Source organism: Electrona antarctica (assembly GCF_951216825.1).
Source record: "Electrona antarctica genome assembly, chromosome: 19".
NCBI classification, from domain to species: Eukaryota; Metazoa; Chordata; class Actinopteri; order Myctophiformes; family Myctophidae; genus Electrona; species Electrona antarctica.
Window position 1 is genome coordinate 15,554,036 of NC_136800.1, and position 24,368 is coordinate 15,578,403.

At 42.9% G+C, this 24,368-nt stretch overlaps 1 protein-coding gene across 3 annotated transcripts in view; it reads left to right on the forward strand.

Moving 5' to 3' along the window:
• Nucleotides 1–24,368, forward strand: part of LOC306943953 (rho GTPase-activating protein 12-like) — a 52,812-nt gene that overhangs the window by 17,133 nt on the left and 11,311 nt on the right. The window lies entirely within an intron of this gene.

Below are 24,368 nucleotides of genomic sequence, written 5' to 3' on the forward strand. Positions count from 1 at the left end.
AGCTGATCCTTAAAGATTTACCGACAGAACACAGGCTATTTCTCTGAACGCATAATGTCAGGAGCCCCAGAGAAACAGACGGACTGCTGAGATTCATGCTAGTCGGTCATGATGAGGACATGCGACGGGTGAATCTAAGAGGGTGCGCTAAGCACTTGTCATGCTACATTACATAATCGCAGGCTATGTAACATTTGTTTGGACAGCTGGCTGGTGAGAAGAGCGGTACTGCGGTGGGAGTGAGGGAGGGAGAGGAGGTGTAGACTGGACCAAATATTCTGTAATGTTGCTTTGCGGATTTGGGATTTAGTTTTCTTTTTTTCTTTGCAAACCCAGAGGCAGATTCTGTGTATATTCCCATGCTTTGTTTTTCTTTTACAGTCCCGATTAGTCGGGATGGAATCTGAACTTGTCCTGTTGACTGTAGAGCTTCATAAAATATGAATTTCTCATCAGCATAAAGCCATTGGAGATGATACGTTTAACATAACAGATCTGCAGTTTTTTAAACGGCTGTCGTCTTGTGGTACGCTACCAATTCTCACCAGCAAACACTGCTGAAATCTTAGCAGTACCCACTGCCCAGTGAATTCGTACACTTGTTTAACCACATAAGCTACTGACCCGGCCTGGAACTTGGATGTTCTGTTTCCTTTCCTAGCATGTCTCTATTTCATGATTCCCTTGCACTCCTTTCATGCCATTGAGCAAGGCATTGAGCTGAGCACCAGGGATATTAAAGGGACTGTTCTCAAAGACTCTTGGACTAGGATGACTTTTTGGGATCAGACACACTGTATGGGGAACAAAGGTTATTTTCTTGTAACATCTGTCTCTTAAATTATGAAGTAAACCCTCATCAAGACCGCGTGTCTCTCTGACCTCGCACCAAATGACAGAGAACAGTTAGTTCTGTATAATCTCCCAGTCCAGTATAAATAAAGGTTTGTTTGGGGCCCTGCCCATGTGTACTTAGGGTTGTCTGGGCAATGACAGTGTGCACTATAACTTCTCACTCTCTGCTGGGAAGGATTGTCTCTTTCTGCACTTTGCCCCGAGTCAATTCTGAATCTGAGCCAGTGAATATTTTCTTTGGTTTAATGTGGTATCTGCTCTGAATCTAATATGGAATAAGAAATAATCGAGTCACTGGTTTGTTTAAAGAAGTGTGGCAAAGTATGCAAAGTGAATTTATAGAAATTCACCAAATTCACCGGAAAAGTCAAGGTCCGCACTACAATCTCCTTTGGTTTTCGTTATTTTGTGTTATGCTATTTATTGTGAAGTTAATAATCTTCACTTTGTATAGTGTGATGCACTCTAGTTACAATAGCCATTTATGAGCTACACTAGTACTTCCTATTAAATGTCAAACTAAGCCATCTCAACTTTATTTGTATAGCCCTTAATTATTGTTGCAGTCTCAAAGGGCCCACGTACATTTCTCAAAGGAAACAAACCACACACTCTTTCCTTAGCCCCTCCCAAACTCCCAAGAAAAACCCTTTTATGGAAAAAGTAAAGGAAAAAACCTCAGAAAGGAGCACAAAAGAGGAGACCCCCTTCCAGGGTCGACAAGTGTGCGATATGTGGCGAGTGGGCAATCTTCAAATGCAAAAACAAAAGAACAACTACTGGAAAAGTCTATTGGTTTTATACTTACTTCTCCAAAATGGAGAAGTGTTTAGGAACCCTGCTCAGATTATTGTGTCCTATACTGGTTTGTGGGGCTACTGTAACTAGAGCTCCATTGAGGACAATGAGCATTAGCACTATTACTGGTTTAGCCTTCAATTACAAAGACCTACTTTCTCCTCACAGCTTGTGGGTGGCTAGTGGGTTTCCCGTAGACGTCATCACTCCTAAGGTTTGATGTCAGTAGGTCAGACTCAGTGTAACATCTACGAATGAGGATTTTATCCCCCCAGCCCCCCCCCCCCCCCCCCCAGCTGCTCTGTTGAACGGTCACGTTTTGACGTGAAGCTTTCAGCGCTATTACCGTTACACAGGGCAGAGGGTCAAGGGTGCTGGAAACCAGTCAAGAGATGGAAAGGAATTGTATTAACTGCAGAGAATCAATTGTGATCTAGTACCTTTTTGATGTGGTACTGGGCTTGAATATACAGCATTTCTAGGATAGGCTTGCGTGAGTTCTCCTAGACCTAGGTGGAATGCTGTAGTCCAAATTATTTAATTTTATGAGTGGCTTTGGACCAGGCCCCTCTTGTGACACAGTCTTGATGTTAAACTTTACAAATCACATTTTAGAATAATTCTATAGTTGGACCATTGGATTAGAATTGGACAAAGAAACTCATAATACTTGATCTAGACTATAACCTTGCCTGTAGTCCGTCTATATACTTTTTTTTAATGTATATAGCATTGACTCTTTATTCTACTTGTGTGAATGTTTTAGGGTTTCCAATGAGTCAGTTTGCAACCAAACTGGTGTCCAGACAGCTGTGTGTCCAACCTTAAACACAACCTACACAGCTTAAAGTTGTATTTTGTGGGATTAGATCACAACCTAACCAAGGCATGCTGAGGCAGGCATTAGAAGTATTCATCCAGTTGTTCCAGCGGAACTGGGAGGGATATCGTGTTTGCCGGCACACGTTACGCCCTCCCGGGGAAACTCCTCACTGTCAGGTGAAATGAAGTGTCTGGTGACTCCATGTGTATCAGAGGAAATGTGGTTGGACTTGGTTGTCTACTCTGCGCACCCTCCCCAAGTCAAGAACAACAAGTATGTGTTTGCAGTGACTGGCACTATAGCCCACATGGGAGGAACTGGCAATGACTAGGGGGAGATTTTCTTTTATGGCATATGAATCTATCACAGATATTGTGGATCCCGGTATATTGTCCTCTTTGATGGGATTTGGCATGTGCTCATTGACTTCTGTCCCCTTAGCCGCAGGCTCGGGGAGCCTACCTTGCAGCTCAGTGTTGATATTACCGATGTTGCTCTTTAGAGACTCAAATTAATGTGAGAAGTCTGAGAACACATTGTCCCAGTCATTTAAGTTGTCAAACAAACCCTGGCCCATACTGTAGAAACCCATAATATTTCCCAGAAGCCACTTAGTTTTTGCAACATAATTAAAATAGATGGTTGTGGCATGACCGCATTGAGGAGCTGTTTATAATGTGTGTTGCAGTATAGCCTGTGAGGTTCCTCCTGGGTGATACTTTAAAGCCCAAAGTAGACCACACTGTCCTTTGGGTGATAACAGTGGGGCTCACAGCGACAAGGGTTGGCTGTGATACCGTAAAAGAAATATGATGATTATGTATACATTCTCTTGTAATAATTATCATTTTATTGTATCTTTAGAATCTTTTAAGCCCTCTCCTCTTGTTACTTCTATTCTACCTTTTGTCATCCCCTTCCTCGCAGCAATGATAGAGACAGTATCGGCCTGGCAGACTGTCTGATGATTACACAGCTGGTTTATCTTAACGGTGAACCCTTTCCCAAAAGGGACATGCACACATAAACGATGTGTCTCTGAAGCTGGACTGAAGTCTCTGTCGTTCGCTGAAACCGCTCTCCAGAGCCTCATAATCCACATCAGACCGCTCTGGTGTTTCAACAGACCGGGGTTGAACTGGGTCAAAGGACACTGGTTATGGCAGATGCTTCTGTTAAGAGCTCACTACAAAATGTGTTATGAGTGAGCGCGCACGTGTGCACACGCACACACACACACACACACACACACACACGCACACACGCGCACGTATCACCCGTCACTCATGATGTAGTGGCTGGTATGCATCAGTCTGTATTTACTGTATGTCTGTCCACGTGCATGTGTGGCTGTGTTTTTTTGTTTGTTGTTTTCTATGTGTCTATCATGATGTGATGTAACTTAAGTAACCCATGAAGCATTTCAGTAACATTGCATGGAATGCTTCCCAGCTGTAGCTTCCATCAGAGACAGCCAGGCCAGTTCCAAATGTCTTGCCAAACTGGTTTGATGCAAGAAGTTTTTGTTGCCTCGCTCAGGGCTACTGTCTCAGGAGCCAGTGAGCTATTGTTCATTTGCAACCTGAAATACAGGTTCAGGGCTGTGTGAATAGCAGGTCATTCTTTACTGTGTGTGGACCAACCGTTTTTTACCAAGGACACATTAGATTTCATTACACACGGTCCACGGATAAATATGACAACAAATTACACAATCATTGACTGGCTTGTCTTGCTTTGTTTTCAGACTTCAAATGACTTGATAAAATACGTTTCCCTCATCCCTCATCTGTGCATGTGAATAGTATGAATATATTAGTGAACGGCTGTGATTTGGCTGCTTAGTGTGCCCTATCTCTAAGTGTGCACATCTCTTTGTGTCATGCATTGGAGATAAGAACTGCGCGTGCGACACTGTGCGTGTAAGAGTGCGTTGGTGTGGTGGAGGCCGGCAAAGGATTCAAGAGACACAGTCTCTTCTCTCTTCACATTACATCAGTATACGTCACATCAACCTTAAGTTTAGATCAAAAGGAAGCTATGTGGTACGTTTTGTTTCCCAGCGTCTCCCAGCCCACTGTATGAAAACAGAGGGCTTCTCGCGTACCAGTGGGACATGTCCCGCGTACCAGCACAGGTCCACGTACCAGTGGGACATGTCCTGCGTACCAGCACAGGTCCACGTACCAGTGGGACATGTCCCGCGTACCAGCACAGGTCCACGTACCAGTGGTTGGGAACCTCTGATCTAAAGCGCATAGAGTATGTTTCTGACTGCGCAGTATGGGCTGTCATCAGGAGACTAGAAACCGTCAGTGAGCCTGTCAATTAGTCTCCCCTACTGGACACATACTGCCCACAGTGCCCAGTCAGAAAGTTACTCTGTGCTCTTCAGATAATTAGGACAGGACCCCCTATGGTTGCACGCACATAATGCATACACGCAGTCGCACACATACTAGACATTGTGACCCTACTTGGAGTTAAATTAACTTTGAAGATTTGACTGTTTACAAGGTAACTTGCATTACCAGCCGTGCCGACTGCGTTCAGACCAACAACTTTTGTCTTGATGCAGGTTATTGTTGTTGTCTGCTCTCAGTGCTTCACTGCTGCAGAGATCTGACGTCTTAGTTTGACCTTGTGGGAGGGCTTGCATGGCCATTGGAGTAATCACAGCCAACGGTAACCTCCTCTGCCTCATCGCTCTCTCGCCCTCGTTTTTCAATTTTAAGCCAAGCACTCCTCCATTTATATCCCCCCCCCATTCGCCATCCCATCCTCTGCTCGGCAAGATAGACAGCGGCTGGCCACAAACTCATTTGTAAAGCACTTATCAGCACTCTGTGACTGATTGTTTGCGAAAGTCCTTGTCTGTTATTGTTGATGTTGTTGTCGTCTTCTCTCGGTTCGCTCACTGGCTGATAAATGGCACGCGGTGAACAGCTTCGGCTGTATCGCTTTAAAGGTTGTCACTCTGCATATGCGCAGACGAGGAGACGACTTAACTTCTCTCCTCTCTCATAGCCTTTTCTTCTCTCCTCTCAGAATATGGGGGATACATTTACTCCCCCTCAGCGTCGGTGAGGATGCAAGCACTGACTTGGGAGCAGTAAATCATTGTGAGTTGTACGACTTTATGGTGGGAGTTGTGAAACAGATCATAGGTTAGTCTGATTCTGAACAATGTTACAGTTCATGAACGTCGTATTCAAAACAGGAGATCCTTTTGCATTTTTACACCCAAAGCTTTTCATTTATAGCTTTCAGCAATAAAGACTTTTCAAAATAACTTGGAGACTCATGGGCAGATATGGTATGCAGATGCCAGATATCTTTGTTTTAAAGTAGTGGCACTGAGCCAGAAGAACAAATTAGAAGTAGGCTGGAATATCAGGTGCACACTCACTCTTCATGCTTTAAATACCTCTACAGCCCCGTCATTTCAGACATAGCCTTCATCAAGGTATCTTTGTGGTATTTGTACAACACATTGTGTAATTCTTTATTTTTTGTTGTGTAAAATAACCATCCACTTTGGCAGCAGTAGTTGAAGTTGGCCTTTTATATGGTTCAACCTGTTGGAACAACAACATTGTGCCAGTAGCATATCTGGGATCTTCCCTGGCCCAGGGATCCATTTCTCCACCTCCCGTCGTCCTCATACCAATACTTAACCTCTTACTCCTTAAAAAGGTATGTCGTTTAGGACACGTGGCCTCTTCTCCATAGCTGGAGGAGGTGGAAAATGTTTGACACTATTATTTTCCCCCTCCCTCTCTATCTCTCTTGGTCTCTATCTTCTGCATTCTTGAGGTGAGCAGAGACAGGTTGATACAAGACGTTGTACAGTTGAAAAGAGAGAATCAAATTGGTTTTACAGCATGGCGCTAGTGAGAAGATGGAGAAAAGAGATGATCCAATGAGATTGAAATGGAACTAGGGAGGGATGGATGAAATAAAAAAAGTAAAGAGCAAGTGTAATTATTGTACACAAATAAAGAAAAATTATAAAACTATCTTATATATACTGCAGATGAGATTAAACGTTTAAAACACATTGATGGTTGAAAACGCCTTTAAAACTCATCTTTGGACGTTTGAGTGGCATATACTGTAGAGTAAAACACTAAGCCATCAGTGCAGAGACCAGGTTCACTAGTTGTAGGCTCGCTCCAGAGACCAGGTTCACTAGTTGTAGGCTCGCTCCAGAGACCAGGTTCACTAGTTGTAGGCTCGCTCCAGAGACCAGGTTCACTAGTTGTAGGCTCGCTCCAGAGACCAGGTTCACTAGTTGTAGGCTCGCTCCAGCGAGCACACACTAGTTGTAGGCTCGCTCCAGCGAGCACACACTAGTTGTCTACAGCCGCTTTATTTGGCATCTAACTACTTCCACATACTTTGTGCTAGAAATCTAGTTCAAACCTGAGCATGTTCAGCTTTATACAGTTTTATGGAGGACAGTACCCACCCGACTCATGGGCAGTTTGAGCTGCTGAAGTCCAGGAAAAGATACAGGATGCATAACGGCTGTCCTGAAAAAACACAGAAAAAGCTTTTATCCTCAGGCTATTCGGATCTTGAATGATGACATGGACCTTGAAAGTCGACGGGGATCGGGGCACCCCCCACGCGCTTGAGCGTGGAGAAGGGCAGTTGTGTGCACGTACGCACATACAACCCTCCCCCCCCCCCCCTCCCCTTGTTTTCTGCAGCTTTAATACATTTTCTACTGTACGTCATATACATTGCGGGTTTTCAGCGAGCCCACGCAGTTTCTGCAGGAACTGCTTTTCTAGTTTACGCTGTGTTTTCCCATTTTGTGAATGGAAAGTCAACCAGCGTTTTTGCCTTTCCGCTATCGTGTCAACATTACATGTTGCTGCACAGGGCGTAACTTCATTCATTCTTTATCCCTTACCTACCAACAGGACCTGTCTGATTAACATGTGCGGGTGGGTACAGATCTACATCTTATTGATTCGGGTGGATGGCGGGTGGATGATTTATTTGTACACACAGATTCAGATTACGTCGGAGCTCAGACGCGCATCTCTACCCCCATGTACAGTAGACCCTGTTGCTGCTGACATTGTTAGTCTTTTGGGAGCATACTAGTGTAGACATTGGACAACCATGTGTCTCCTGTGAAACACATGACATTGCTAGCTGCTGCTTTTCACATGACAGTGAAGAGTTTCACCGGGTGTGCGTAATGCATGCTGTGGAACACAACACTGTCCCTCCCAGTTCCACTCCCCCTGAACAGGCACCTGATCAATCAGTGGGAGTCATTAGTGCAGCGTCGGCAACATATTTTCATTGCTTCACATCCTGTTGGGAACACAATTGGCCAACTGTGTTGGCTGGAGCTCAAACAACATTTGTTGATTTGAACCATATACTGTAGGTTCCAGGTACAAAATCTACAAAGATGTCCTTTAAAGATGGAGTGCCGTGATTTTGTATGTTTTGTATGTGTCTATGGAGTTAACATTATTCTAATAAACCCCCAAGTGTGGTTATAATACCCAAATATGTCTTCCCTGTGTATTTTTGGTCAATCGAAATACACCACCTAACCCCTCCCCCATTATCATACAACAACAGCTGTGGGCCAGGCTTAAGTTCAGGTGGGTTTTGCTAAAGTGAAAACCATGTATACTTAATGAACTGGAGGGTGTGGCCAGATAAAAACATAATTGTAACACTTTCTGTACACTTACAGTACATCTTCCTCTTGTATAATCCGATGAACATGTTTTTAGGGGGAAAATTAAATCACGGCACTCCATCTTTAACATAATGACTTAACGAACTGTAGCTAGTTTAGTCTGAATTTCTGATGAATTGAAAATGAACAACTCAAATGGAATTAAGTTGTGCTTGAAATATACATATTCTGCATACTGTTAATACATACTTAAATCAATCAATCAATCAAGTCACTTAAGCCTTATATACTTTGTTGACCAGAGTCACCCTCACTTTGTTCCCCAGGGGTCTGTACTTGGCCCCCAGTCCCCCAGGGGTCTGTACTTGGCCCCCAGTCCCCCAGGGGTCTGTACTTTTTTTTTTTTTACCAAATCTTTGCTAAAAATAGCCAATCTACAAGTTCACAAACTAGCTTGTAGATCTGCTATTTTTAGCTAATCTTAGCTCTTTTTTGCTGACTGTTCACCTATTATGACATTCCCAGAATAGGGACACTAGGGTTCATGCGTTTTTCAAAAACTGCATTGATTGGAAAGAGAATTGCAAAAAAAAAGAAGAATGCAGCAAAATGGGAACTTGATCTGAGCTGTTTTTATGTTTACTGTAATGAATTAGAACAGCAGCCGAAAGCAGTGGCCTGTTTTGTGAATGCATCTCTCTATCTGCTGCCGTGTGTCCTGTCTTTTAAGTGGGATATCTGATGATGGATGAGCCTCTCACAGCAGGATAACCCAGTGTAGCACAACCGTTGGTTCTCTGCAGAACCACTGAACACAGCTACTAGGACACACCACTAAGGTCTAACATAAATCATGGTCTCTCATATTTAGCCTTGAGAAGATGGATGTCAATGGGTATGGGTTTAATAGTACAAAATACTGCTTCTACACAGAGTTCCCACGCTGGCTGATAACGGATCTTAACCGATGTGAGTCACAGTCTGTGACATGTTGGACGTTGGTGAAATCTATTTTCTAATTATGTTTTAGGCAGTTTCTGGTTTATTTAAATGGGATAATAGAGGGTAAACTGAGGGCAGAGAAGGGGAAGGACGTTGTGATTATGTGGTCAACTAGCATTAAGTCTATCCTTTATGATTTTAACAATTCCGGTTCTCTTAACAGTCCGATTCCTTAGCGGTTCCCTTTAACGATTCCTATGTGGGTTACAATGGACCCTTGCAGGTCTGTAACTTTGAGAGTGTACTAATGAACCAATTCCATTTCCATACAAATTTGGTTCCATTTGTACACTCTCAGAGCTATAGTGGTTTTTGCTTTTAAAATGTCTGAGAGCCACCGTCATTGTAATTTTATAGCAGATGTGAAGTTCACATACCAGCTCTGACAGTGTGATAAAACTTGTTCCAGAAAAAACATTGCCTCATCCTCTAATGCCCGTTTGTCAGGGTGGGTTTCTGTTGCAGTATTTCCTGCACCACGGAGGGGACGGGACAAAGTGAATCACATGGATAGTTACAGCACAGGAGAGAAAGACAATCGCACAATACTGGGTGCTTAATCAATCCTTTGGCCTCGAGAGAATGTATACTGGTTGATGGTTCCTGTGATTTGGAATATGGACGAATTTTCTTGCATGTTGTGGGTCAACACGCAGAGGAGCTGAGACATGAATGACCCCAGCTTTATCTTCATCCACCTCTTAGCTTTCTCTCAGCTCACCTGCTCTCTCTCTCTCTCTCTCTCTCTCTCTCTCTCTCTCTTATTTGCCTCCCTCTTCCATCTTGATGTACAGTGTATTGTTTTGTGATTGGTTTGGTTTCTGCAGTGGCTGACCTTGTGAAAAGACATCGGCGGTAGAACACTGTCACTTTGTCATGTCTGATTATACTCTGAAATCCTTTAATAGCTGGTGCCTGTCGTTCCGTGTTTTGTGTGCTCTGCTGCTACTGAGCTCTCTCCTGCACTGCAGTGTTTGGTCTCTGTGTCCGCAGTACTGTAAAGCGTTGTAATCCTGGTTGCCTGTTGAGTCATTTACTCCACATTTCCGCAGACCACGATTCCTACTAGTCTGTACCTTTTTATTGATCAGGTCATTAAATATATATATTTTTTTAAACCGTACATTTGTATCAGATTTGAGTGAATACTGAACAGTGAATCCAGGGGTTAGGGAAGACTTTGTAGAAGTGGTACATAAAATAGTAAATGGTGCATTTATATATCGCTTTTATCCAAAGCGCTTTAAATAGAGTGTGCATTACATTCACCCTTTCAAACACACATTCATACACAGATGGCGGAGAAAACCATGCAAGGCACCAACCTGCACATCGGGAGCAATTAGGGGTTCAGCGTCTTGCTCAAGGACACTTCGACACTAACTCTGGTGCAGCCCAGGATCGACTGGGAACTTTGCGGTTCCCTTCCGGCCGCTCTTCCGGCCACTCTACCCCTGAGCTACTGCCGCCCCCAAAGTGGTGTCCCCATCAGCTCGCTAGTTCACCATATTGCTTTGGCTTAGAGTAGGCCTACTTGGCGCCGTCATACTCACTTTCTTTTTACAGGGAAGGAGGAAGCATATTGGGTTTATATTCCATATCTTGGAAAAGAGAGCGAAGTGAGCACTCATCAGATGAGTGCTCACTTCGCTCTCTTTTCTCAGTACGTGTGTATCGGGTGCATGGTTCTGGCAGAAGTTGTTTCTTAGAAAGGAATACCATACCAGCACTCACTTTGTTCCATTTAGGATTTCTTGTTTATTACAAGATCACCCCCAGCAGCAGTTCATACAGATGTTTTGGCCCACAGGCCTTCCTCGGCGTGCATGATACATATGGACATACTGTAAGTGTCACTTATAAAGGGGTCTCGCACATAGAGGTCCGGGTGAAAAACATATATCGGTAAATTAATTCATACTGAAACCACTTTTTCATAATTTTCCAGGCATAATTTAAATACTAAAGTATGCACAGTATCAAAAATATAGAGGCGTAAAGATGTATTTGCGTCTTTAAAAAACACGCATTCCAAATGATCAACTCATTGCGCTGACAGGTGTCACATGATCAACACTGACGGATATGGTTTTTCACCCGGACCGCTTTGTGCGAGCTACCGAGGTCCCCTCAGTTTGTATCATGCATGCCGAGGAAGGCCTGTCTGTATGAACTGTTGCTGGGGGTGAACTTGGGGGGTGAACGCTGGTAATCCTTTCTAAGATTCCATATCTATCATACAAAGCCACATTTGTTTTGTTTTGGGACTTTTTGAAGACTGGTAATTTATGGGAATTAGTCTTTCTCCGCCAGGGAAAGTAGCTTATTGTGGGCCAGCATTGTTTCACGGCAATCAAACGTACATGATTTCATGATTTGAGGAATTTTCTAAATGGGCCACTAATACAAACTTTGTAAGCCAATCGTAGCTAATCAGGATGCAATATGAAACATCTGACAGATCCGTCCTGATCACATGACTATAGAGATGGTGTGTGTGGAAGTGTGTCTAGGAAGTGTGCATGCACAATTTCATGCTAATCAATCTGTACCAGAGATTACTTGCACACTGATAGACGTACACACACACACACACACACACACACACACACACACACACACACACACACAGTCACACACAGTCACACACAGTCACAAACACACACACACACACACACACACACACACACACACACACACATGGAGGGACAGGAGTGAAAACATACTCTCTGCCACGTCTTCGACCTGCAGGAAACGAGTTAATGTTGAACCCTGTACCGCCTAGGGCTTAATGCCTCATCTCATCTCATCCCAGTGCTGTGCTGTGATATAATACATTCATCTCCCTTGTGGCAGATTGGCAGATAATCCTTTTATTTCAGTGCGTTGGCTTGTCAATGAACAGGCTCCTTGTGTCACTTGACTCCTCAGGAGTGACTCACCCACTCACTCACTCTCTTTTCCATTCCCCATTCATTCATGACGTCATTTTTACATCTGTCCGAGGTCATTATTGCATATGTGACATGCATACATGTTATCCACTCTGTGTGCGACATCCCCAGTACTCGGGGAAAGCCATTCTAAATGAGTTAGGGATGCTATGGAGACTGACTGAACCAGCTCAGCACCAGTAACCATAACATCCTGGGTTCAATGTCTGCCTCAAAGACGGTGTTGCATGTACATGTATCTGAATAAAGCAGAGATGACTTCAAAATGTCTCTATTGTTCGTATGTTATCAACTTCACATGGTTTCATTTAGCATGTTTTATCTTGTGTGGTAAATACTGTTTGTTGAAAATTGTGTTTGTTTGTCATTTGTGTCATGTTTTAAATCAAGCTGCAAATCAAAATGTACAAAGTTTTGAACCTTGAACCAAACGCATTGTCATAATATTAGCTTAATTAAGCAGAAATCCTGCTAAAAAGCTGATTGAAAATCCCACAATGCTAACACTTCATCAACTTAAGTATTTTCCCTGGTTTTGAATTCACCAACAACAGTGCTCACTCATGCCGTGCTTAATGTCACTCTGTGTCTTCACTTCAATGACTTCACGTCACTCTGCTCCCACACAGTTCTTTGATAACTGCCATCCTCTGATCTCAGTTCAGTAAGAGAACTTAAATGGAGAGTGAGTCATGGTTTGTGGGATGTGTTTGAGGGTACCACTCCACTACCTACAGCCCCATTGTCGTCAGCCCAGGCGACATTTGACTCTATCTCCCAGTCCCACCCGTTGACTTCACAGCCATCATTCACACAGTGGGGACAAAAACGCGTATTTTCTTGACGTCCTATTGACGTCCATGGTTCCTGTAGTCGGAACAAACAACTGTCTCACATGGGAATGCTGTAAGACTAGTACTGTAATTCTCCATTCAGACTGCTAGTTGTCTATTCTAACAGTTAGTTCATCACATTGATTCATTGATTGAAGAATTTATTAACAATTTTGGAGAATTACAGTACATTTCAAGCACAACTCAATACAAGACTGTTAACTGTGGACGACACCATAAAGCATTACACTTGTTTACAATAGGGTCCACCATGTTCAATTCATCATAATTCATAATTCATCACCCCTGGTGAAAACTGACCCCTGAATAGATGGCTGTAAATAATGAAAATTAACTAACATGCTCTGGGTCCCCAGTGGACCCATGCTTTGGCTTTTAGCATTGGATTTAAGTGTATGTGTGTATTACTGAAAGCAATTAGCCCAAGAGGTTCTGCTTGTCCCCAGTGGTGCAGAGTTCAGACTATATCCAGGGAACGATTACAGCGGCACTACTAATTTGGAGTTTACAGTGTTATGGACTACATTACTACTAGTGAATGCCATAGTCAAATAAAATAAATTCAACTGCATCGATAGAGTCAATTATGGGGCTAATCATTCATTTATTTGGCCTAAATACATTTAAATTTAATATGGCACTTGAAAAGCAGTGCAGTGCTGAGAACCTGGTTTATCATTTGTCTCTATTGTCTATAATGTTCGAGTAATTCCACTAATATTGAACAAATTAGGTTAACCACAATATATATAATTCAATATATATAATTCAATGGATTTGGAAATGTTTTCTTTTTTTTTACCATTTGGTTTGATTATCGAATCAAATTGATTTGCATTGTGGTGGTGAGTGATGATCACCACGATGCAAATCACAGATGTGAGAGATCTCATGCTGGACTAAATAGTTTCCGAAAGAATCGTATTCGAATCAAATGAATTGTGATGTCTGGGATTTACTCCCCTACTACAGTAACTGAGACCAGCATGGATCTAATTTTACCGTACCTTTTTTCTCTGTGTAGGATATAAAGGAATAATGGGGAGAATATGAATGATTTCACCAGCCTATAGTAGTACTAGTATGCAGAGTTGTGGTAAGGTTCACCTGAATATAGTCTTATCTGCTTTTATAGCCCAGGGGAAAGGTCGCCACAACAGCATGTGAGTTGGCAGTTCCCTTCCCAACTCTGTATGTGGGAAAAGATACAGACTAACTGTATGTTTTCCCGTAGAGTTTTGTGGTAAGATGCGTTTCAGTAAGGCTGTCATTTATGGTTCAACTTCCTCAAGCCTCCAGTCTCTTTTCGGTGTGAAGTATTTCGTTTGCCATGAATTTGAATTTTTGGCCCTTGCTCTGCTATGCTGATATAAGGACATCTTGATATCGACCTACTGTGGGTGTCTGAATGAAAGAAGTCAAATGATATAGACAACCCTCCTCAAAAGGCCATGGTCTCAACTGTATCAGAGCTCCATGGATTTATAATGTCCCCGTTATCTGGCATATACAGCCTGTGGCTTCATTCAAGTTGGTGAATGGACAGGCAGCCTTGAACGCACTGTGCACATTTGACTGAATAAGACGCAGCCGTGTCCTTTCCCACAGGATATGGTTTCATTTTATTCAAAGGACTCAGCTGGGCCGCGCAACTTCAACACAGTGAGGCTGTGTCCTTGCAATGTGATCTGAACAGATGACATACACACTTCCTGTGTACATCATTCTCTTTCGTGGGTTTGTGCAGTCAGGCTGATATCTCTGACAGAGCTAATGTGTGATTGAATTGTAAACTATTGAAATGGAAACTACAAATACACAACGTTCCTCCTCTGGTGGGCTCACGAAACCTCATCTGTCTTTTGACAGCAACGCAGAAGGTATTCACTCAGTGTTCACCAGTTGAACCGGTCTGTTATATACCATGGATGCTAACAAAAGCATTGCTAAAAAAGACTTGTAAACTTAAGGAAAATTAGTTGTCTCATAAACCACTCTATTTAATAGAATAGATAGTGTGTATACTCTGCACAGTATTACACTTAAGAGATTAGTGTGGTGTAAAATCCTGTGGCTCCCCATGGCTGTTAATCCATAATACTAACACAGGGCAGACAGGTCAAAAGGTCACATAACTCTGTTTGATATCTACATCTTCCTCAACTACGTTGGCAAACCCTGAAGGTGCTGGATTTAGATAACTAGTTTCACGATGGAAATGGTGGTTCACTGTGGTCAGACACTGTCTTTTCAGAGACCAGTTGAACTGGGCTCTGTCCTGTCATGTAGCAGAAGACGCATTCTCAAGCATAGACATATAAAGGTAGACACCTCTTCCGGCTCTGGGGCATGTGTTGTTGAGAGGGGGCAAATTTTTCTTTGCGAAGCATAGCGGAAGCATGAGGCCAAGCTTGTCAAGCTTCCGGAAAAGACATGCTGTGATTGGCTGTTAGTCATTTGAGTGACAGCGAGAGACATGGAGGAGTCACATGAGTGACGTCACTTGGGCAGCGACGCAGCGTGCCTTCAGCACTTCCTGCGCACTTCCGCCCCCTTTTGCACACACATCGCTCCAACGAACTGCAGCGGCCTTATGAGGCATCTATTTTTTTAATATCTATTATCTCAAGGCAGTGGAGAAGCTAATCGTTTATTGACAGAATCTCTTCGCATGCTTACAGGGGATTGCAAGTAGACTCATGTGTAGCTGCATTTATAGCTTCTCCATGTAGGCTAATGCTTTGTTTGTTTGTGCATGCATATAGAGCATTTATCTTCACCAGACCCAACGTGGGAAAGTATGTGTAGCATGCATCATTCCCCAGGCCACGTCCACTTGCGTGAGATGGCCTTAACACTGACCATGTCCACCTGTTTCCATTGTTGCGTCATAAAAGCCCCCTCATACTCCTACCCTCACTTACTGTCCTCAGTGCACCGCCACACACACACACACACACATACACATACACACACACACACATACACATACACACATACACACATACACACTCACACACACACACATACATACACATACACACGCGCCCTGGGACTGTCAACCAACCGCTGTGCTGTAGAATTAGACTCATGATCAGGGACCAATCAGGTGGCAGGTATTAGCAGAGGATTAGTGGTTAGGTTGAGGCTGTCGGCAGTCTCACTGAATGCCTGTGTGGCTGCGTTTTAACATGGCGTCTAGTGAAAAGACCAGCTTTTAAAATAAGCTTTTTTCACCATGTTTAGCCCATTCTGGGCGGCAACCCCTTTTGGTGTTCTAACCATTCTGGACGGGAACCCCTCTTGGGGTTCTGTACAGTATATACAGTATTCAAAAATGTAAAATATTTGCTGCTATATGAATATTTTATGTTTTTCAGAAAACTTGGGTCAGGATTTAGAAGGCATTTTGAGAATCGGCCTCAGTCCAAAATGGGTTAGGGATACAAGGATATTGGGGAATATTGACACTGGTGTGCTGATCTACAGTATGGCAGTCTGCCATCTACCGCGTTTCTACTATTTCGGCACACCAGTGCCAATGTCTCACGGTATACCATATTATTTTTGTTGTACCACAGTTTCATTTGTATTTAAAATCAAATAATTAATAATAGGTTATTAATAATTAATAGGTTACAAGTAAGGTAAACAAGGCGGAGTGCTGTTGTCATGAGATATTGGCACTTGCAGTGTGAACTGTGGTATTATTAATTGATTATACCACAGTATTATTTATTTTTTTATTAATTAATTGTAATGTCGGTAATGTATATGTTTAGGACAATTGTACTATAAAAAAAATATGATTAATAATATTTGACAGCTAAACCTGATAAATTATACACAACCGGGACAAACAAAGATACAGCTATGGTGGATAACGGCAACTATGTTCCATAATACAGTACATAATGGCATGAACCAGTATAACCGCAATGGAGAGATTCATAAGTATGTTTCTGACCTGGACTGTGATTCAGTTTGTTGTAGCCTCGAATCAGTAGTTAGGAAACCTTCACCCAGGCTACTTTAAATGACTACAGAGAGAACAGGGCAGCCAGCTGTTAGGCTGGAACACGCAAGTGTGCACATACACAATTACACACGGACATCCACATTATGTCCACAGTAGACAAACTGTTTTGTGCGTGCACCCACATACTCACACTGGCATATCCACAGATGCACGCACACACACAATCATTTACACACACACACAGACACACACACAGACAGATAGATCAATGAACAGCAGCAGCTGTAGCAGCTGTGTGTCCCGTCTCTGACTCGCCTTATTGTGTGTGTGTATCCTAGTCATAGAGGGACATTGAGGGCCACAGTAAAAAGCCCGCCACAATGTTGTGACTCTGGACAACAGCGTCACAACAGTCCACAACTGTCTGCCAGTGCTATGGAGACACACACACACACACACACACACACACACCACACACACACACACACACACACACACACACACAGAGAGAGAGACAGAGACACAGCAGTAATAGAATTAATTGGTCTAGTACTGCACTGATGAATGGCTGTGTGCCGTCCAGTTAATGGGGCTTATCTTTTATCAGACTTGTATTTAATGGACAACCGAAAAGGAGAGACTGGGATGCCAGTGACACGTTCAGTGCACTGATGTCTTGTCCTGTGACTGGGATGCCAGTGACACGTTAGGTGCACTGATGTCTTGTCCTGTGACTGGGATGCCAGTGACATGTTAGGTGCACTGATGTCTTGTCCTGTGACTGGGATGCCAGTGACATGTTAGGTGCACTGATGTCTTGTCCTGTGACTGGGATGCCAGTGACATGTTAGGTGCACTGATGTCTTGTCCTGTGACTGGGATGCCAGTGACATGTTAGGTGCACTGATGTCTTGTCCTGTGACTGGGAGGCCAGTGACACGTTCAGTGCAGTGCGGGGCGGCGGTGGTTCAGGGGTAGTGCCTGGATGGCAACCGCAAGGTTGCCAGTTCAAACCCGGGCTCCCCCAGAGTTACTGTCGAAGTGTCCTTGAGCAAGACACTGAACCCCTAATTGCTCCCGATGTGCTAGTTGGTGCCTGGCATGGTTTCCGTTGCCATCGGTGTATGAATGTGTGTGTGAATGGGTGAATGTAATGCACAATCTCTGTAAAGCGCCTTGGATAAAGGCGCTATATAAATGCACCATTTACCATTTACCACTGATGTCTTGTCCTGTGATAAAATAGGGAGTAGATGGCCTACTATTCTAAGCACCGTAACTACTGTACGCAGGAAGTCTGGTGTTTGCGTCGTGCCTTGATGACAAGGATGTCCCTTGTACGGTAACGGTACCCCTCCAAGTAACTCCCTCCACCCATGTGGATGAGTTGAAAAGGCATCTAAGGAGTTCACCTGAGGTGATGGCAGCCTAGTCATCTGTAGACCACGAGGATGTAGGATCTGTCTTTTCACACTCACTGTATCACGCTAGAGACTTGGAGGGCGGCCTTGGAGTTGGTGTTGTTCATTAAGCCGTGGGTTTGACATCAAGTAAAAATGAGTGTTGAATTAAACAAACACTGCAGTAGTGTTCATGTTTGTTTTCATCTTTTTTCGGACATATTCTCAGAACGGCAACAAAAGGTTGGACCCAAGTGCCTGCCAAGTAGCACGTGGCATTTTGGGGTTGTTGTAACCTGCAGAGTGTTTCCTATATTGGGCTGAGCTTCATAAAGTCATTCTGAGCACAAAGCAGCCACCCCAGGCTGTTTTCCCTGCACCACATTGTATGCCGTTTTCTCCTATTCAGTGTAATTGTAGTTGTGTAATTGCCTGGGTGGTGGCAAGCGTTTCACGGCTGTTTTGTGTGGTTACTTGTGTTTGTCTGGGCTTCGGTCGGCCTTTATTCCGTGTCGTTATTCTGCTTGTTCACTTTGACTGGGATTACTAAACCAGACTGAATGTACACTGACTACACTCACGCATACATGCACAAACAAAACACACACACACACACACACCCACACCCTTTTTTCTTTCTTTATTTGTATTTCGTCAGTGACATCTGTGTTCTTTCTGGGGGGGGTTTTCTTCTTTTTTTCATATTTCCTCCAATACTTCCCTCCAACAATATGTACATGTGGCTGAATTGTAACAAATCAAAGGGATTAACGCAATGTAAACTAAGGAATGAATGATAAACATGTCAAAAATGGTGTGCACGCGTGCGCGTGACCCCAGTTCACCTCATCTCCTGAACCCCTGACTCTCCATCTGTCTGTTGTCTAATCTCATCAGAAATGACAGACTTGCCCTTTAAATCGTATAGAACTCACCCTCTTCCTGTTTACATGGCATTGTCCCTCCCTGGCGCCCCTTAACCCCTCCCCAGCTAATCTCAGTGGTCATCTGTCACCCAAAAGGCTGTCTGTCAATGCAGCTACTAAATGTCTATTGTCTCATATTACTGTACCAAAAGGAGCTGTACACGGGCAATAGCTTTGTTTGTCTGATTGTCTATGAATCCCATGAATCCAATAGATTTTAGGTTCTGAGATGTGACAGAAACGGTCCTGTAACTCAGTGGTTCCCAAACTTTTTCATGTCAAGGACCCCCAAATTGACACTTATCAGCCCGCGGACCCCCATTTGAAATGATGTGCCAGGGACCCCCATAAGAGAAGACTTTTACAGCTCCAGCAGTGATTCTCAACCCATTAAATTTCAAGGACCCCCAGTTTGACATGCATTAGTCTACTCTACTCTATACGGTCCCCCATTTAATGGCATTTCTATCTCTGGGACCCCCAATTTATATTGTAAAATCAATGTTAATTCAACTCTGAGAGTGTACACATTTAACTCCAAACTATCATTTAGCTGCCTCCCTCAAGGACCCCTGGGGGTCCCCGGACCCCACTTTGGGAACCACTGCTGTAAAATGGTCCTGTGAACTGAAAGTTCACAGGATCAAACCCCACAGTGTGTCCATGTCCATGTGTCATGTGCAAAAAACATGGGAAGAATTACAGCAGTCATTAACACTCATGGTAAGTGTGTGTGGGTGTGTGTGCCTGTGTGGGTTATGTGACATGTGTGTAATATGCACGTGTGTGTGTTTGGGTGTCCTGTCCTAGTAGGAAAAGCACTGCAATGATTATCTTTCCTATGTACCGGTAACTACATTTGTGTGCGCGTGTGTGCGTGTGCGCGTGTTACTGTGTCGACATGCCTTGTGTTTAGGAAAGTCCATAGGCTACTTTGAAGTGCCTGCATTGCAGCAATAGCAGAACTTGGGAGGAGTGTGTGTGCGCTGTGCACGCTTGCTCCCTGTGGTATGCAGTAGAGCAGGTTGATCTGTGCCACACAGGAAATGTCCTCCACTGGCCCCACCCTCCCTAATCTTCAGACAACTTAATGAAGTCAGACTGCCACCTAATGGACAGCACTGCCTGACTCTGGTCAACTACAAGCTTCTGTTTAAGACCTAGCTTGCCTGTACAGCGCTAGCCTACTGTTTAGAGTAGCATTTAACTCTTAAACCCTATATACTGCACCCCTGGGAGAGGGGTCTATACCAGGCCCCTCTTTTCCCCCTGACACCAAAAGTGGCTGATCTGTAAGCTCATAAAGCGGTTCATGTAGTTAAAGTATATGCCTCATAAAAACAAGAAACGTAAGAAACAAATCTAGTGTGTACGCAAGGGAGTGCAAACCGTCGACTCAGAATTTGGTAAAGCTGCGATTCATTTTAAAATATTAATTTATATATTTACCGTTTTTGTTTCGTTTTTTACAAAAAGGGAAACCGCCTTTACTTACTGTAAAGGAGTAACACATATATATCAACTCCCGTCGAGTGCAGACAGTATCAGCTGTTAATGTTGTCTTTCGACAGGACCAGAGCCACTACTTTATCACTGTCTGTGCTGTGTACTACAATCTCCACAACTAATGCATTTCCTGGCCTATAAAGTCAGAATACAGCCTCAAAAGGAATGGTGTGTTCTAGGCTTCATCTCAGAGTAGACAAACTGATGCCACAGCCTCATAAACCATGTCTGTCTAATATTAGACCTTATACATCTAAATGTATATTCACCGACCTAACACAGGAGGCCACATTTGTGGTCTATGTGTCGCTGTAAAGAGGGACATTTCCGTGGTCTGCTCTGTAGAGGTACTGGTGTACCAGCCTGACTTTACCACCAACAATATCACATTTCAAAAAAGGGCAGTCATCAAAATATAAGAGGTCAACCTGTGGCTGTGCTGCAGTGGTCAGAGCCCTTCTCAGGAGACCACCAGTCAAATACAGTAGTATTGATCTGATGATCACAATGTGCTTGACCAATGGAGGTACAAACACCCTGTGCCTGTTCATTGTTAATGGCACTACAGCCCTTTGATAACTACAGCTAACGGGTTGCCAGGTTTTGGCTAAAGACCGGCTCATTTCTGTCGACTCTTTTGAGCAATCTCAAGTTTTGAGTTATGAAGTGAGCACCTCGCAGACTGTTCACACACAGTTCTGTGTCAGCAGCCACACACACAGACACACACACACACACACACACACACACACACACACACACACACACTTAACTGTGTGTATGACTGTATTGTGGTTGGTGGTGGTTCATTGAAGTTGTGTTTAGAACACAGATACTCCAGAGGGGAAATTTGTGGTTTTGTGGTTGCATCGTAGTGGAGATCTGTCTCCGCAGCTTCCCAACGGTTGAACTTCCCCTTTGATACATAAACTCACATGTGCGCTTAACAGCACAGAGAGAGACTTCAGAACGGTTCAGCGTTGCACTGAAACCAAAGTATTTCCATGACATACTCTCCATGATGCGTCTGAGGAGAGTACTGCTCCATCCTCTCACAGAATATGGAGATGATAATCTGTTCACTTGTTGCTCACCACCAAAGGTAGACAAGTTTTCATTTATACATGTGTTGGGTTCTGTTATGTGAAGAGGAATTCTGGCCAAATGCAACCCAAAATGTTTTGTCTTTCTTTTGTTTGTTTTTTCCCTTAAAAAAATGTATGCCCCATAAAACGCAAGCATACGTTCTCTGTCTTGCTCTACAACACTTCAAGGATTAAACCAAGGATGGCATGGCTATTCTAATTCACCTTGACTCTGCTAACCAGATGCATTCAAACAAAGTTACAAGAGAATGCGAGCACGTTTCCAGCTTATTTGAATAGTTTCTGTATCTGCATGGACTTAAATACGTTTTTACATTGAGAGGGAATACCAGCACTTACAGAACTGTTCTTGGGGCACATGATGCCAAAACATACTGTCCATAGGTGAGGCATCTTGAACAGTTGTCGATGCCACAGCCGACATGTGTAAAGAATTTGATCAGATTTCTCTACCTTAAAAAATCCATTGACATAAAGTACAAATACAACATGTATGAATTATGTAACCTGAATCCTTGCACTTGTATATGTATAATTTATATAGAATAGAAACATGGAATTGAAGAAAAATAGAAAAAGGTATATCTCAACACTGACTCTACTGTGCCAATGAGAACAGATCATCATTGTGTTGATTGTGATTGATAAAGCAATTACATGTTACAGTGGTGTGCAGATCATGCACATGTAGGCAATATAGGCATACATCAGTGCTCCTACCTGGTGCCTTATCAAAAATGAAAATGGTTTCTCCACTGGGAACCAGAGAGCTGTATATACTGTATGACACATTTCTTTGGTAGTACAGTCAGCATGAGGTAGTATCTGACTATCTCCTCGGGACCAGTGAACAGTCCATCGATTGCCAGCAGCCCTCCAACTGTTTTCTCTGTTGACCCCTGCATATTTCATCCCTATTGATCTCCGAGTAATAAAACCATCACAGGCTCTACGAGGCTTCAGGGCACACTGGCATTATTTATGAGCCTCTCTCTGCCCTGTCACTCCCCAGACATTCAGCTCCTTTGTAATGCCAATTTAAAATGATCATGAAGAACAGTCGGTGTCAAGAATTTACTACGTTTCTCTGTAAAGAATATATATAATATATATTATAATAGGACTTGATTGATGTTGCTCAAGTGTTGTGACAGGAATATTGGCAGAAGATGTTTTCTGAGATGATGTTTTGTGTTTGTGGTTCTGTCAAGGGTGTGTTAGATTATGTTGGAATCACATTGGAGATTTATTGTTGCAGTACATTTCCCAAGAACTAAAGAATAACATGCTTTTATGGTGGCATTTCCTTTATTATTTTTCTACATTTTTTCTCATCTCTCATTTTTTTTCTTGATGATGTTCTGTTAGGTTGATGTACAGAATAATCAATTTCCACAACAAGTCAGTCTCACTTCTGCATTTCTCCCAGTTTAATCTCTTATGTAACAAGTACAGCCTGGCAGTTTACGGTTCCCTGTCTGTCCCGCTCTCACTTCCTGTTATGTGCTACACTTCCTTCCTCTTGTCCCATTCCTCTGTGTCCTCCAATGTGACGAGGTGTTCCATGTCTACATACATTAGACTGAAACTTAGCGCTCATCTTTCAGTAGCAAGATGAAATGGTAAAGTGGTACATGGACTGCTTTTATGTAGATCCTCTACTCTTTCGACCACTCAAAGCACTTTACAGTTCATTCCTCACATAAGTAAACCTTCTGATTCCTATAGTATAGATTACTGCTGAGCTCTGGATTGATTGATTGATTGAAATATTTATTAACAGTTTGCAGAATTACAGTACATTTCAAGCACAAACTCAATACAAAGACTGTTAACTGTGAGTGGACGACCCAATTAAGCATTACACATGTTCAATTCATCAAAAGAGATTAGGATTGTACTACATTTGGGAGTAGAATGTTACTTTATTGATCCTGCAGCGTAAAAGTCATTAATACAAGATACATAAAAGTAGATAAAAATATCAAATTGGTACTTATCTAATCAATACCCGACTATACTGTACCTAGTCGTGTATTAACCACTGTACCAGATAAGAATGTTACAGTTTGTAGTCTTAAAACTTGTGATTCACAATGGGTTACCTTGACCTGATTTTAAACTCTTTTTCTTTACCATAGGGTTTTTTAATTATGGACAAAATAACTAATACATTCTATAACATGAATTATACCCATATCTCTCAGCCATACATTTTTAAGCTATTATGCATTTCTTTTCTAAATTGATTGAGTGGTTAAAAAAGTCAGGGGGGCTTGCTTCATATCATCTGCGTTTGCTAGAGAGCTTATTTTCTCAATTTCTCCACTGAGGGAGACCATCTGATATTTCGGGAGATCAATTCCTGGTTGGCCTCCCAAAATACATCATGTCTGTAGTAGTACAATGTTATGTATGGTTAAGTGTGAGATAGTGCTGCTATGCTTATGAGATGAATTATCCAATTATGACTTAAGTTTTAAATGATTCA